The sequence below is a fragment of the Tenrec ecaudatus genome, chromosome 1 (genome assembly GCF_050624435.1).
Source record: "Tenrec ecaudatus isolate mTenEca1 chromosome 1, mTenEca1.hap1, whole genome shotgun sequence".
Classification (NCBI taxonomy): domain Eukaryota; kingdom Metazoa; phylum Chordata; class Mammalia; order Afrosoricida; family Tenrecidae; genus Tenrec; species Tenrec ecaudatus.
In genome coordinates, this window is record NC_134530.1 from 204,450,975 (window position 1) to 204,467,193 (window position 16,219).

Sequence of the window (16,219 nt, forward strand, 5' to 3'; positions counted from 1 at the left end):
ATAAGGGTTTCCTTCGGTTCTTTTATTCAACTTGCAAGTTTCTGCCGCCTCCTTCTTCCACTTGGCTAGTCATGGATGCACAGGTGACACATCCAAATCATGAAGCAAATCTCGCCCTTCTACTCTGCCTCCAGTCTCTTTCTCCGGCAGGACCTGCGTGTGCCGGAGGCTCAGATGTGAAGTTCTCACCTTCGTGGTTTGTCCAGTCTATCTGTCTTGTCTCCGTGGCAGAAGGGCTCTGCTTCATTCTTGGTGCTTAGGCTTCGCCCAGGGAGACGGTCTCTGCTATGTAGCCAGAGAAACCTTTGGGGTGCAAGCAGGATTGCTGACTTCTTCCCAATGCAAATAACTACTGAGTTCTATACAGTGTGAGGTGTCTAAGATACAGAGAATTTTCTGCCCCACCTAAATTCATAGAATGACTGAATTATTGTCTGGTGCAAGGGAGATTTATTTTAACATCAGTGGTTCACGCTTATGTGAAAGCAGACCCTGCATCCCTTAACCACAAGATGAGACAAAGGGGTGGTAGAGGAGAAAATAGAGGATGAGGATACCATTATTAATTCCCCTGTAGAACAGAATATTTCAACAATTACTAGGTCCATGGGCTGGGCGGTGGGGTGGGGGAATCGATATGTGTGTGTTCTTGTGTAGTTCATGATCTGCACTCAGTTTCTACAGACTGAAAGCCTGCTCTTCATGATTGGCATGTTGGATCCCACTGTTGTAGTCACTGTGTCTGTCCATTTCATTGAAGGTTTTCCTCTGTTTGGGTAGTCTATCTCATCAAGCATGGTGTCCTTCTCCAGGGAGTTGTCCCTTCTGATAACATATCTAAAAATTGTTAGATGAATCTTACCATCCTTGTTCCTAAGTACTTCTGGTTATACTTCTTCAGACGTGTTTCTTTTTATGATACTTGATGATACTTTTAATATTCTTTGCCAAAACCATCATTAAAATGCATTAATTCTCCTTCAGTCTTTATCATTATTGTTCAAATTTCACAGGCGTATAAAGCTATTGGAAATACCATAGCTTGAAGCAGGGACAACTTAGTCATCCAAGTTGTATTCATGCTGTTTAACACGTTAAAGGGTTCTTTTGTAGTAGATTTACCCAATGCAATGCATCATTGATTTCTTGATTGCTGTTTGCTGACTTTGGACTGGGGATCCTAGCAAAATGAGGTGCTTGATAATATCCATCTAGCCTCAATTTATCACAATATTGTCTATTGATCCAGTTGGTAGGATTTTGGTTTTCTTCACCAACAGTAGCAATCTAATCTAAAGGTCTAGTCCTTTGTCAGCAAGTGACTCAATTCCTTTTTTTGGTTTTATCAAGGAAAGTTGTGTCACCTGCATAATTAATGCCCACAAATCTTTCTCCACCACTGATGCTATGTTCGTCTTCACATAGGTTAGCTTCTCAAATTATTTGCTCAGGTTTTATATCAGATTCTATGATAAAAGTTAATAAGGTTGATACACATATTTCTGGATTCTAAGCTATGCAGCATACCCTGGTTTGGTTCAAACAACTGCTTCTTGGTCTACATATAATTTCTATATAAGTACAATGAAATGTTCTGGAATGCCTTTTCTTTGTCACAGTATCCATATTTTGCTATGATCCACACAATTGAATGTATTTGCCTAGTCAATAGAACACAAAACATCTTTCTGATTTTCTCTGCTTTTAACCAAGATCCATCTTTTTTTTTTTGAGAACACGCAATCCTGAATTTTAATTATGCACAATTTCTGCCGTTTCCACACATTTCCTCTGCAAAAGCATCATGTTCATGAGATTTCCGAGGAGAGTGTTACTCCCACGGATGTCAGTTAACTGCTATCCTGCTGGCTCGAGCTGTTGAGACTTTAGGATGCTGAGCAGCTGTTGTCTCCCGGAGACCTGAGTGTTCATTAGCGTCTCACCACATGGGCACATCAACCTCATTTGTTCCATGTGCTGGGAAGTCCATTGCTGCTTCTCTGATGTTCTGGTCTGTCATCTGGGTCAAGATCCATCTTACAACAGTAATGGTCATCCACATTTAATGCCAACTCCTGAGTCTGACTTGAATTTCTGGCAAAATCCTTTTGATAAATTACTGCATCCATTAAAAAATTATATCCATCAAAATTTTATTTGTATATTTATTCATTATATCATTTGATAAACTCACATTCTACTGGGCCACTTTTCTTTGGGTGAACACAAATGTTGGATCTCTTCCAGTAGGTTGGCCAGATAACTCTCTTGCAAATTTCAAGGCATAGGCTCAGGGGTGCTTCAGATCTGCATCAGTTTGTTGACTAGTCTTCTGCATCAGTTTGTTGATTCGTCTTTCATGTACTGGCATGAATAGTATCCTATTAGTGACAAGAGTTGCACTTTAGGACCAATCTTGAATATTCTTATTGACATTGAATGTAATGACATTCTTCTTCAACTTGGAATTTCCCGCATAGTTGATGCTATGTTTGCTCAACTCAAGATTTCCATTGCCAGTCCAGTCCATTTCAGCTCACTAAAGCCTAGGATAATTTATTTTATTTGTTATTTTAATTTTTGATAACTTGCCATTTTCCTAGATTAATAGGTATCTTCCAAATTTTGATTATTAGTGGCTATTTCTTCACAAGTAATGCCATATCAGGAAGTTAAGGTCTAAAAGTTCTACTTCACCTATGTCATTAAAGTCAACTTTGCTTTGAAGAATCCACCTTTCTTCTGTAATATTTTGAATGCCTTCCAGCCGAACGGGCTCATCATTTGGCATTATGTCAGAGTTCCCCTGCTACTTAGAGAATTTCACTTGCCACTTTCCCCAAGAAATAGGTCTCGAGGTCCTTCTTACTAGGTTAAAACACCACGGAAACCTATTCCCAAAGCGCGACTCTATTTGTAGTTGAAATACCAGTAATAGAGTTTCTAACATCACAGTGACATATAAGTCACCACAGTGAGACAAGTTGACAAACTAGTGATCTGTGAATGTGTATACTTTCTCTTGTGTTTAGAGATTCAGAGATTTTTGCAGCCCAGGTGTAGTCATACATGTTGTAAAACTCTCGCTGGTCCTCCTCTTTGCTTTTGCTTTAGTGACATTTAGTCCTGCAAAGGCTTCTGCCCACTTCTCTGATGACTCTTGTCTCCGTCTACTGCTCTGTAAAGTATTCAATAGATTTTTGATCCCATTCCTTCTTTTGATTTAGCTTACTGTAGAATTATAAGCCAGTAATGTGCTTAAAATAGAATTATGACATTGAAAATGATCTTGCTTTTTATTGTGAATGGCTTTCTTTAACAACGTTCAACATATTATGCAAAAACAAAAGCATCCAGCTTGCTATTTGGTTTTTAACTTACTACCTTGCTAGAAACGGGGTGGTGCCACCGAAGAGTACTGAAAGAGCCACAGTGTGCCAAAGGAACAATATGTCCTGGAAGAAGTATAGCGAGAAACTACTTAGAAGCAAGGATGATGAGATTTTGACTCAAGTGTTTTGGATTTGTTATTAGGAGAGACAAGGGCCTGGAAATGGACATCATGCTTGGCAAAGTAAAAGAGCAACAAAAAAGAGAAAGATCCTCAGAGATGGATTGACATAGTGGCAACAGCAATGGGCTCAACTATAACAACAGTTGTGAGGATAATACAGGACTGGGCAGTGTTTTGTTCCGTTGTATAGAGGGTCACTGCTGACTCAATGAATCAATTAGTATCTCACAACACCAGAGAAGATAAGACCTTGCAGAAGCATCACTTCTTTTTTAGCCAGAACCTCTTACCTCTACATTCAAATGAAAGTTGTGTCACATACCAATTATGTGGATCCCATTATTAACTTTGAGTTTGGGAGTGTCACTTCCAGAGGAAGCTTCACAGTTGGTGCACTCAAGTGAACCAAACTTAACTCAGGTTCAACTTACTATCTCTTCTCTATGTTCCCTTAGTTTCCTCCAAAATAATGTCAACTACTCTTTGCCTTGTCATCTCCATTTTCTTAATGTATATTTGAACAAACAAATGGCTTATTTAACTCCTTTTTGTAAAGAAGTACAGGGATTATCTTGTGTACTCATACTGCGAACTTTCAGTGTTATGTTTACTTTTGGCATATCTCAAATCATATCTGATTCTGTAATATGTTTAAAACATGTATCTACAAATCACTATTATGTAGGCTTCTTTAACATTTTTTATCCTTTAATAATGCTTTTGAAAATCTATATTGTGCTAGTCCGGGTTGGCCAGAGAGACAAATTCAGTGACACTCATATGATGTGTGTAAGACAGACCTTCGTATCAAGAAGTAATTTTGTATCAACACAGCCTAGCCCAGTCCACCTCAAGTCCATAGAACACTAGTCCATAAGTGCCTCTTCAGACTCAGACAGTCACAAGCAGTCATGAAGAGTGCAGGAAGATCACAGACCAGGCCAGTGCGAGCAAAGTCACAAGGATCTGGAGTCAGTGGGAACATGGCAGATCTCCAGCAGCTCTCTGGGTGGCCAGCAAGTAGGAGGGGGGAAGACAAAGAGGGGGTGGTTCCCTGGCCCATCCTTATGAGAAGACCACACCCATGAGGAGGCATCATCAGACTGTGACCTTAAAGACAGGTTGGACACCATCCTACACTTTTATATATCTTTGAGTTGACACAAAATTATGTAACTACCATAGATGTATAAATCACATATAATGTGAAGTACTGAATAGAAAATTTATGAATTTAGCTTTAGAAACATATATGTTCCTATCATGATCATTAAGCGCAACTCTAATTCATATCAAGATTAAACTTTAAAATAAGCTAGGAGAAATATGTGAACTAAGTTGGAAAGAACTTTTTGAATTGGGCTGTGTACTGGTATTCAGTGATAATGTGATAAAATGCAATCTTAATCAAACTTCTACAAATTAACAGATCACAAATATGTCACTAAACAATTCTCATAATTTTAAATTGGTGCACTTGGTCTTGAAACATGATATAAACAAGAATGTAAATACATCAGACAATTCTCTAATTGGCCATAAAATATAATATAAATGAACAAACATAAATATGCCATTCAAAAGTTCCTTAACTGGCCATTAAAATGCCAATTATCATAGAACATGACAGCACATAGAGTATATAAACCCATGGATTTCTGCTCATTTTGGGAAAGCATAACGAATTGAAAGGTTTCTGACTATGTGAAAATCAACAACAATGCTTTTATACTGCTTGCCACAACTGAATTTAGATCCAGACTTCCTAAGAGTGGTAAGGTGTTCAACTGTCCTCCATGAATCTACTCATTAAAGGTAAAAGCCTGAAGTCTAGCTATTTGGATGCTGACATTTAATCTAACATTGTCATTATTAGTTCTGAGTCTCCAATGTTAATGTCTTGAGATCTTACTTGCATGTCTTGCCTTGACTTCATTGAAATAAACTAAACAAGTTCATACATGAAAACTTGAAACTTTAACATTTTTCTTCAGATTAAAATCTTATGAATCATTTAATTTTTAGGGAACCATTCCTTTTGGTGATGAGTTTCAGATCCAAAATTGGATCAGGTCTAGATGCTGATTAGAGATTATGACTTTCTGAAAGGTGAATAATCTACATGGGGTGTAACAGCACTGACTTTCCTGATAATCCACCATTGATTTTTTTTTAATTTTTACAGTTGGAATAGTGCCCCTGTGATCCACACATCTGTTTTCTTTGCAGGAATCGTGTGCTCTAGTGAACATTTTTATAATTCACTGCACATATAGTTTCATTGTTTCCCCTCCAAACTTTGAGACACATAATGATAATTTTGTCTTTCCAGCTTCCTCTATTTAAATATACTCCTGTCATTCAGTGTTTGGGGACCTGTCATTATAATGTATCAGAAAATTCAATTCTACAACAGCATTTCTTACATTAGTCATGGCCAACCACAGCGATCTACCTACCACTAGATTGATACTGAGGCTGCATATGCAATTTCTTCAAGCTTAGAGGGCCCATAGATACTTTGGAAATCAGACTTTTGAGCAACTCAACTTAGATCTTGTCATATAATATATTTACATGTCATCATTTTTCCAGCCAATACCCAGGAGACCAGTCTGAATTGCCACTTAACACTGGTACAGTGGTATGTAAGCCTTGGATTTGGTTCTCTAGTTTATTAATCTTCTCTGATCAACCACCACAATGAATAGAAACATCTTTATGTCCCACCAAGAAAGCCCTCTAGCTCTCATGCTTAACCTTTACATTTCTGTTATTCTCTCCTAGATTTAGTAAGTCTTTTAGCATTTAATCAAATATTACATTTTCTGTCCAGTTTCATTGATTTATAATCACAATATTCCTCTTATTTCTTCAGGATTTGATATATCAGCCCTCTTCTATTAGTATAATGTATTAAATATGCTAAAAAACAAAAGAGAAAAAGACTATACTGCAATCATGTCCAAGAGCTATCCGTTCTTTTCATATTTTGAAATTATAATTTTATGTTGTAATATACCTCTTCCAACTCTCTAAATATATATTATACATAGAATTGTCATGTAATCATTTTCTCTCTTATCAGTCCATCTACTTTCTGCAGCTGATGATTCAGCTCCAAAACCTTATTCCAGAGTTTATGTATTCATGTCCTTACTAAATCCAGTGGTAGGATTTATCTGATTCACACCGGTTCAGCAGAAATGTTACCTATTTTTTTTAATTTCTTTTGGAGAACCCGTTGTTAGAATGGCACAGGTAATTAGACTTCTTTCTAAGGTGGGTAACTGGGTCACTGTTCAATGTTGGACCACAGATTTAAATTCTGTATTCTATTTAATGTTCATTTGTGCAGCAATGAATTATAAGCAAGGTTAGAAAGGTTCATTCCATCCATATGTATAAAGATAAGATGGAACTATGTGGTATTTATGTATAAATTTAATAAAACTTGTTATGCTTTTGATTAAATATGAAACTTTTATTCCCTTATATTTGGTACTTCAGTAAACAAACATATAACATGTAGAGAAAAGTACCAAACCATCATAGGTGACACAGCAAATTTCCACAAGATATTATGAGTGAGTTATAAAATTCCTGAACGTGGTCAGAGAACTAAAATATTGTCAGAACAAGTGCTTTATATCAGCAGAAGGAGAAAGGTTTTTTAGCGATGAGTCTAATGTGTTAAGAGAAGTTACATGTTTCTATTAGACCAAGTTCATGACTGTTGTCTAATTAGCCTACCTCTAAGGGAATGGGATTCTACTCCTACCATGAAAAGATTAAGGATAAATCACATAGTCATTGATGTTTGAATGAAATTGAAGAAAATTCAAGTGAGGACGCCAATCAAGAAACAATATAGATATATCTTTAAAAAACAGTTTATTGGTTTTGGTCAGGTATTATTTAATATTTTATTAATATTTTAAGACTCATAACAATCTAGTTTTGTGTACCTCTTTAATTGTTCTTATTTAAGTATTAATTGTATAAAATAAAACCTTTCAGCATATATTTTCCTTATACCTAACATAGTCATTGAATTATTTGAATTGCTAAATTGCTTGAATAATAAACAATTAAGATCTATTTTTAATGGTTATACTTTTATTAAGATTTAATGGTAGTTAAATTATTTTAATCCCACCGCTGCCTAGCGCCAACTGTTGCAGTTCCGTGGAAAGCTGAATCTGAGACGGAGGTAAGCATGCAGAGAGGTGTTTGACAAACACCTATGGGGGAATAAAAAAGGAAAAGCAAAACCAAATGGGGCAAAAGAATTGAGACATAGTGCGGTCTCCATAGGAAAGTCAGCTAAAATTGTAGGATGTTTCAGAATTACCTCATTGGGATTTACCACAATGTTGATCAGTTACTGGAATTGGTCAGTACTTTGGACAACGCAGCTTTCATCAACCAAGACCATCTTTAAATTGTTGACAGATGAGTGTATTTTGCCAGGTTAAGAGTGATGATACAGTAAATGACATTCATCCTCATGGGGAAAACTCAGGACCTCCAGCCATGGAGCTGATTCTAATTCATTCTGACCCAATAGGGCAAGGTGGAATCTTGCCGGAGACTGCAGGGGCTGCATTCCTTACCAGAGCAGCTAATGGGTTCGAGCTGCTGGACTTTTGGTTACTAATATTATGCATAACCCACCACACCACCAAAATAAGCTCTATCCTAATGTTGGTCTTCTGCCTTTTTTAGTCAGTGATGTCTTGCAAAAATGTGATATTCAGAAGGACTAATAATGCTTTCATTGAGGTACAAATGGTTTGTTGCTACCAGCCAAAGACTGACAGTTTGAATGCATCCAGACGTGCTTCATAATATAGGCCTCAGAGGACACAGCCAGCAGTCAGATACTGCACCCGTGGGCTTTCCAAGAGTTGGAAGGGACTTCGTGGAAACTAACGATAATAATATCAGCAATGCTTTCACTTTCAGCCTAGTGTACTCTTTGAAAACAAAATCTGAACTTTAAAATATATGATCATGCCAATTAAAAGTTATTTGTTTACATATGTGCTATTTTAATTTATACCCTGTGAAAAATATAATTACTTTATAGCCTCACTGATCAATACAAGAGAATTAAAAAGAGAATGCAAGATGTAAGGACCTATTTCCAGAAAGACAGTTTATTGTAGTCGTTACTTTGTTACAAAATCACCTAGAACATACACACACACACAATCAGACAGAATGTAAGACTGGGCTAGGGAGACAGTTGTCTGTGTTTTCTGCAACTCTTCATGACTTAGTGGCTCTGAGACTTTTACTAAGATCGGGGCCCTCAATATGCTCTCAGGGGAGAAAGAATGTGGTCTGACTCCTACGTTCCATTAAGGTCAGGTCTTTATCCTACCTGATTCCTTTCCATTAGTAGAAAATTCCCTCCAAAGTGTAACTATATAGATATATAATCCAGGATTATATCATAAGGGATTATAACTAGAAGGGTCATATTAATTGACTCACATGCTCTATTGGTAATGTTCTTTTACTAATTTGTAATATACCATAAATCCTAAGTTTTCAATTATTATCCAATAATTAAGATACAGACAACGGTAATTAGTTACTCCTTTTGGTGTGTAAAGAATCAATGCTTATATAATTATTTTGGGGAAGATACACAGTTTTCCATTTAGAGATATGTAGGCTTATTCCAACCTCATTGTCTGTGTATACAGAAACATACACATGAAAAAACGGAGAGCCACTTACATGCATTTCATTTACTTACTTTTGGTGACACTTGAATATAATTCAATGACCGCATGTATATCTAATATTTATTTTATTTATGGATTTTTATATATTCATGTATTTTATAAGACAATAGTTTAATCAAAATGATATTCATTCCTCTATTCCTCATCAATGTGTTAAATCTATAACAATTTCAAGATCTTATATAGTCATATTCTGGGGATAAAAATAACATATTTTCTAGTCATTGGATTGAATGATTCATTTTCAAAATCCTTTTCTGCTTTTTATTTTTATCATCAATTAAATGACATTCAAAAATATTTTAATTTAATTTTCGTATTTTATTTCAAGCCTTTAACCCCTTTGTATCATCAATTAAATGGCATTCAAAAATATTTAAATTTAATTTTTGTATTTTATTTCAAGCTTTTAACCCCTTTGTAAGCTCTTACGCTTTGTTAAGAGAAAATAATATAGAGCATTACATATTAGAATTAGAATTCTAGATTGATTTCAGAATATGCATGTGGCTGGTTCTACTTAGAAACATTATTCTTACAATTTTGTGATACATAGTCCAGAAACTATATTTATGCACTTATTTGTACTCAATTGTTTTATATACACAATTCAGATGTCTTTATCAGTACAGTAGGGTAGCATTCATAATAGTTATGTTCTATGAAGTTGCTGCTAACCCAGAATTAGCAAATATTGAATGCTACTTCTAAAAGATAAACAGAAAGCCTTTTTCTGGGTTCTTCAAAGGAATAAAATCTGTGGAACAGATCGATAAATATACTTAAAGTGAATAGATTTAATTTTCTTTAAAAAATGACTCAGACAACTATGAGGGAAATCTCGTGCCAAATCTGTGTGTTCACCAACAAAACGGAGATCTCTGATATGTCAAACCTCGTAAAAGCTGATGAATCCGAATTCTGCAGCATAGGCAGCAGGTTGAAGACTTTGTCAGTAATTTGTCACAAGAACAGGGAGACAGGAGAAAAGAAGAGTGCATGATTGAGAGCGAGTGAGCATTGCCACCACCCACATCCATGCTTGAGGAAGGCCCATCTCTAAGGAGCCACCCCTTCAATTGATTTGACTATTCACAAAATGGCTATTTCAAAAATTGACTATTCACAATTGATATGACTATTCACAAAATCAGATCACAAAATGGAAAGTGGTTGTATAGTGTCTGTCTAATCGCTGAAAATCATAACCTATTCAAGTTAACACTTATATAATATTAAGCATCACAATCCAGCTCTAGTCAACTTGGTATCTTCTTAGACCATAGGGAATCTCTAAATACAGACAACTATGAAATTATGCTTACATCTAATGATACCACTACATGGGTACAACGAACACATATTAGCCCATTTCACATCTTGAATGTCATAGTAGTGGAATAATGGATGAATTAAACAAAGATATTTATAATTACATATTCATCTATGATATTTTAATATATGTGAATATACACATATTTAAGAATGGAGGTGGAATCTGACTTCACAAAGGAAAAAAAAGATCAAATTCAACATCAGCCAACAGCCAACTCCTATATGGTGAACATTAGACATGCCACCTCATATCAACCATCTCCCATGGCATTTTCTACTTCTATAATCGGTTCACTAATTCATCACAATGTTCGCTTAGAACTTACAGAAAATACTCAAAACTCTGAGGTTTATTGGAGATGTTGTTAGGTTACAATACAATATAAGAAATGCACAGGATACAGCCCTTCATGTCAGGATTGTATCTTTACAACTGTGTACACAGGAAGGCGCACACTTGTGTACACAGAAAGGCGTGCTCGCTTGTCCTTGCTTCCTCTCAGGCAAGTTTTCAAAGCTCCTTTAGCACTTACAGTGCCTGTTCAAAGACATTCCATTCTGATATTTTCTACCCAGAAGGATGGCAAAACAGATCAACCCACGAGTTAACGTTCCAAGCGTTGGAAACAATCATTCACAACTGAACAGTACAATCCTAATAGCATGTTTATGCTCCTTCTCTCCCACAGACCAATGAGGAAGAGAGATTACACCAACATCCATGGCCACAGCCAGTTGTTAATAGAAGAACCACAATGACTCTGGCTGGAAGAAGCGAATCAAATAAATCTCTGCTCAATACATATACAGTATGTTTTATCTGACTTCCACAAAATGTTCTGTGAAGTAGATAGGGTTTTATATAATTTGGAAGTTGCACAAACAGCATGTCATTTACAAAATTCAAACAAATCATAAGTGTTCACAGATCATAGGAGCTCAGTCTTCCATCTCTGTACAAGCCATGCAACATTAACCCCTGTGAGCTCTGCCCTCAGTGACTATATTGTTCCAAATCTTTCCCTTCCTTGAGGGCATTGCTCATCCATCCATGGAAGAAGAGGGATGATGGAAGAGGGTATCCTTGTGTCCTTTCAGACCATGAGACTGGGGTATCAGTGGGGCAAATATTTGGGGGTCTCAGAGAAGATGGCAGCCCTAGAGGACCTTCATGAGTCCTATTCAGGTCCATGCCCTGTGTGTCTCTCATAAGCAAGGAGCTCAGTGTCACCTCTCAGACGCTCAGCATGATACTCCCATGCCCTGCACCCAATCCCCAACAGTGTGGTGCTCTCAGAAGCTTAGATGGAGGAAAAACCATCCGACCTTGAAATGCTGAAAGGCCTGCTCTGCAAGATACCTAGGAAGTAGAGATCAGAAGAAATACCTCCTGATTCTGATTCTGAGTCAGAGCCCATTAAGCCGCCATCAGGTTCCAAGTCAAATGCTCTTAAGAGGGCCTGGAAGAGGACCAAGGTAGACTGAAGATCATTCTGAGACCCAATTATTCAGACAGCTTTGGCTACGAGGCCAGTTTGTAGTGGCATGCAAGCCAGCCCTCAAGAACTGAATTTGGCACACACAAAAGGCATGCCTGTTGCATGCTGTCCCTGCTATAGGGATTCTTGGGGTCTCTTGGTGGCTTTGAGCATTGTGAGCTGGGAAATGGGTCAGAGAAGGGCATGCTTGTGGACACAGTTGAGAAGAAGCTATCTTGATTAAAGAATTTTGTTCTAAGTTATTTCTGATCATGTTACTTCCATAAAAACCACACAATTTTTAGCATTGTTTGTGAATTGTGGGTGACCATTGCAATGAATTACAAAACCCAGCAGAAATTAGATTATTCATGAGAGGGAGAGTTAATATCAGAAGGGCCAAGACACACCTGATTGCTGCTTCATAATATTCAGCCTTCTCTGCCTGATGTGAATTATATTGTTTATCATACCTCTGGCTAAAGTTAGCGGAGATCAGAGGCTAACTTTATATAATTTTTTAAATAATGTAGAAGCTTTTTCTTTTGGTATTTCATTGTATGCAAATAATTAAGTTTTACAATGATATTGTTGTGACCTATTGAATAAATGGGTGTTTAAATTTGAAAAAATTCTTCCTCAATCATGATAAAATTCTTTGCATCATTGCAACGTCAGTCATTTGAGCATTAAAACTAATTCTTTGAAATATTCTACTGTAATATTTCATAATAAAAGGAGTATTATTTTGTCATGCTGAGCTAAAGGGAAAAGGCAAGACATGAAAAGTGAAATAGATGATAACCAGATTTTCCTCCCACTATCATTATTGCACAGTAAATAGGATAGTTTAATGTCTTGAAGCTTTTGATGATACCTTTTTCCAAGCACTTGTACATTAAATCCCTGTCTAGGATACCATAAGGAATATGTTTAAACGCAATAGTCTCTTAACAGATTGTCATAAAATCATTCTTAATTAGGTATATGAAATCAAATTCAGTATTTATGCAAAGATCATTTTATATAATGTCATGTTGAATTCATGGTCATGTAACTTTTAAGAAATATGATATACTCTATTCCTAAGCAGGCTACATAGCTGATAAGTAATAATATTTAATTTCCAGAAAATTGGCACATTTATTAAGCTCAGTGTTTTGGAATTTAAGTTAACACTAATAATTATGAATGGTGCTCATCTGATTTGAGATAACCACAAGTAGCATGGGCATAATTCCCAAGGCCATTTCAAAGTAAGTTTTATGAAGGGATATTCTTTAGATAGAGCGTAAAATTATATCAATTCTGATAAATGATACATAAATATTGGTAGATTTCATAATGCAATATCCAGATTCTTTTTTTAATGCCAAACTCATCCAGAAGGCATAGATAATATAAAAGAGTGAATGCCAGCAAGTTGCGTTCACATTGCACTGTCTTGTTGTAAGTACCATGAGAACATTCGATGTGGTACAGTCTGTTTAAAGTTCAGCATTACCATGGCAAGAAGAAAGTTTTATCAGAAAGGATACTATTAGAAAATGAGTAAATTTTTCAGTAGTTTTCATAGCCAAACAAGAAATGTTTGTTCATGGATGTCAAATTATTATTTTACCTTCTTGTGTGTTATATTTTTATTTATTGACATAAGTGTATAAATATATATATTCAAATATATAGATGTGCAAATGCATGTGTATATCTCTGAGCGATCCCAGGAGATATTATTATCATTGCTATACCAAGGTAAGTATAAATACTGCTGTTATGATTCCAGGTTATATATAAATCAAAACCAAACTCAACTGTCATCAAGTTGGTTTCAAACAATAAAAGCTCTTAAGACATAGTGGATCTGCCCCTGTGGTGTGCCAAGTTTCTAAATCTTACAGGGGCAGAAACCCTCAACTCTATTCCAGGGCCTGACAGAGAAAGCAATGAACAAGCCGATGCAAACCCAACCACAAACAAGGCTCCTTTTGCTCTTGCATTCCTTTTGCATTTGCCCACTACTGCGGAGCTCATTCTCACCCTGATCCTCCAGAACAGAGCAGACTTGTGCCTTTGGATTTCTGAGGCTGTACCCACAATAAGAATTGCAATACCAAAAATTCTTTACTGTAAATACCTTTTTAGCAACAGAAACTGCAGCCTTACTCATGGAATTTTCCAGATGGAATATGCAGGAATTAAATTCACTATAACTATGAAGACACTTCATATCATGACCTAAAAATAGTGCAGTGGCCGAAGGTGAAACAGACAATTAATTGTTCATATGCAAATTCAGATCAAATCGATGACAATTTTATAAGAGCCAAAATGTAACCTTGAATATATCACACCTGAGTTAAGATAATATTTGCAGAATATATTTGACAGACTGATCAAATAACTATAGAATGTCATTAGTAACATTATTCAGGAAGAAAGAAAATGTCCATTAATAAGACAAAAAGATTTTAGAAAAGACCAATGTTGACATCAGAAGAAACTCTTAAACTGGGGATTAATCATAGAGTAGCTAAGATAAATAGAAGAAATTATAAAGTAAAAGAACTGAACAGAAAATTTCAAATGTGGCTCATGAAGCCAAAGGGGAATATTATAAAGGAATGTGCAAAGTTGTAAAACTAAAAAGAAAGAACGCGCTCAGCATATCTGTAACTGAAAGAACTGAAGGAAAAACGGAAGTCTCTAGCTACCACCATGAGTGCTTCTACAGGCAAAATATTTCTCGATACAGGAAGCATTTTTTAAAAAGGTGGAAAGAACATACAGAGTTACTGTACCAAAAATATTTCATTGATATTCAACCATTTCAAGTGGTGGCAGTTGATCAAGAACCAGTGGTGACAGTGGCGATACCTGGAGGGTGGAGCGAAGGTGGGGTAGAAAGGGGGAGCCAATTACAAGGATCTACATATAACCTCCTCCCTGGGGATGGACAAGAGAAAAGTGGGTGAAGGGAGACATCGAACAGTGTAAGATATGACAAAATAATAATTTATGACCTATTAAGGGTTCATGAGGGAGGGGGTAGCAGGGAGGGAAGGGGAAAAGGAAGAGCTGATATTAAGGGCTCAAATAGAAAGTAAATATTTTGAGAATGATGATGGCAACAAATGTACAAATGTGCTTGACACAATAGATGGATGTATGGATTGTGATAAGAATTGTATGATCCCCCAATAAAATGATTTTTTAAAAGTTCTTGACTCATGGAATTCAGGACAGGTAAAACCCTCAGAAACAGGAGTAAGAGTAGCAATATCATGAAGTTGGGGGACTATGAAGGAGGTGGAATGGGGAGAAAGAGGCAACCCATCACAAGGTTGGATATATAGCCCCACCAAGGGGATGATTAAGAGAAATGTGGGTGAAGAGAGATAATGGACAATTAAGATATGAAATAATCATTTTATATAACTGATCAATGATTCATGACAGTGGGAGAGTAGGGGAGAGAGGGGAAAAAAGAGTTGCTTATACCAAGGAGTCAAGTAGAAAATGTTTTGGAAATGATGATGGTAACATAATGTACAAATATGCTTGATACAACCAATGTATGGAATATTACAATAGCTGTAAGATTCCCCAATAAAATGATTACAATTGAAAAAAAAAGAACTAATGGTATTATAGGGAAAAATTCAAACTGCACTGAAAATATTTTTTTTAAAAAAAGCAAAATCTAAACAGTAATTGGCCGAACAACTACTTTAATGTTTCAACAAGCTGATGAAGCAATGGAGGCACTCAATTGTGTAAGCCAAGACATGTGAAAGAAAACCACCAGGTCAGAGATCCTTTTTGTGACCATCCAAAAACGTCTACCCAACAGAATGAGAGAGTTTTTGAACAATATTACTACTACTGCATGCAAGTGAAATTTTGTTGAAGATAATTCAAAACAGTTGCAGTAGTACATTGATATACATCTTCTAGAAATTCTAGGCAGATTCAGAACATGATGTGGCATGAAGGATACCATCGCTGATTTCAGATGAGTTTTGGCTAAAAGTAGGAAAAATCAGTGTGATTTCTTAATGTTGCCTATTTTATTCTCTGCATTCTAATTTCCATTGTAATAACTATAAAGGACTCATGGAGCAATTTTATGATTA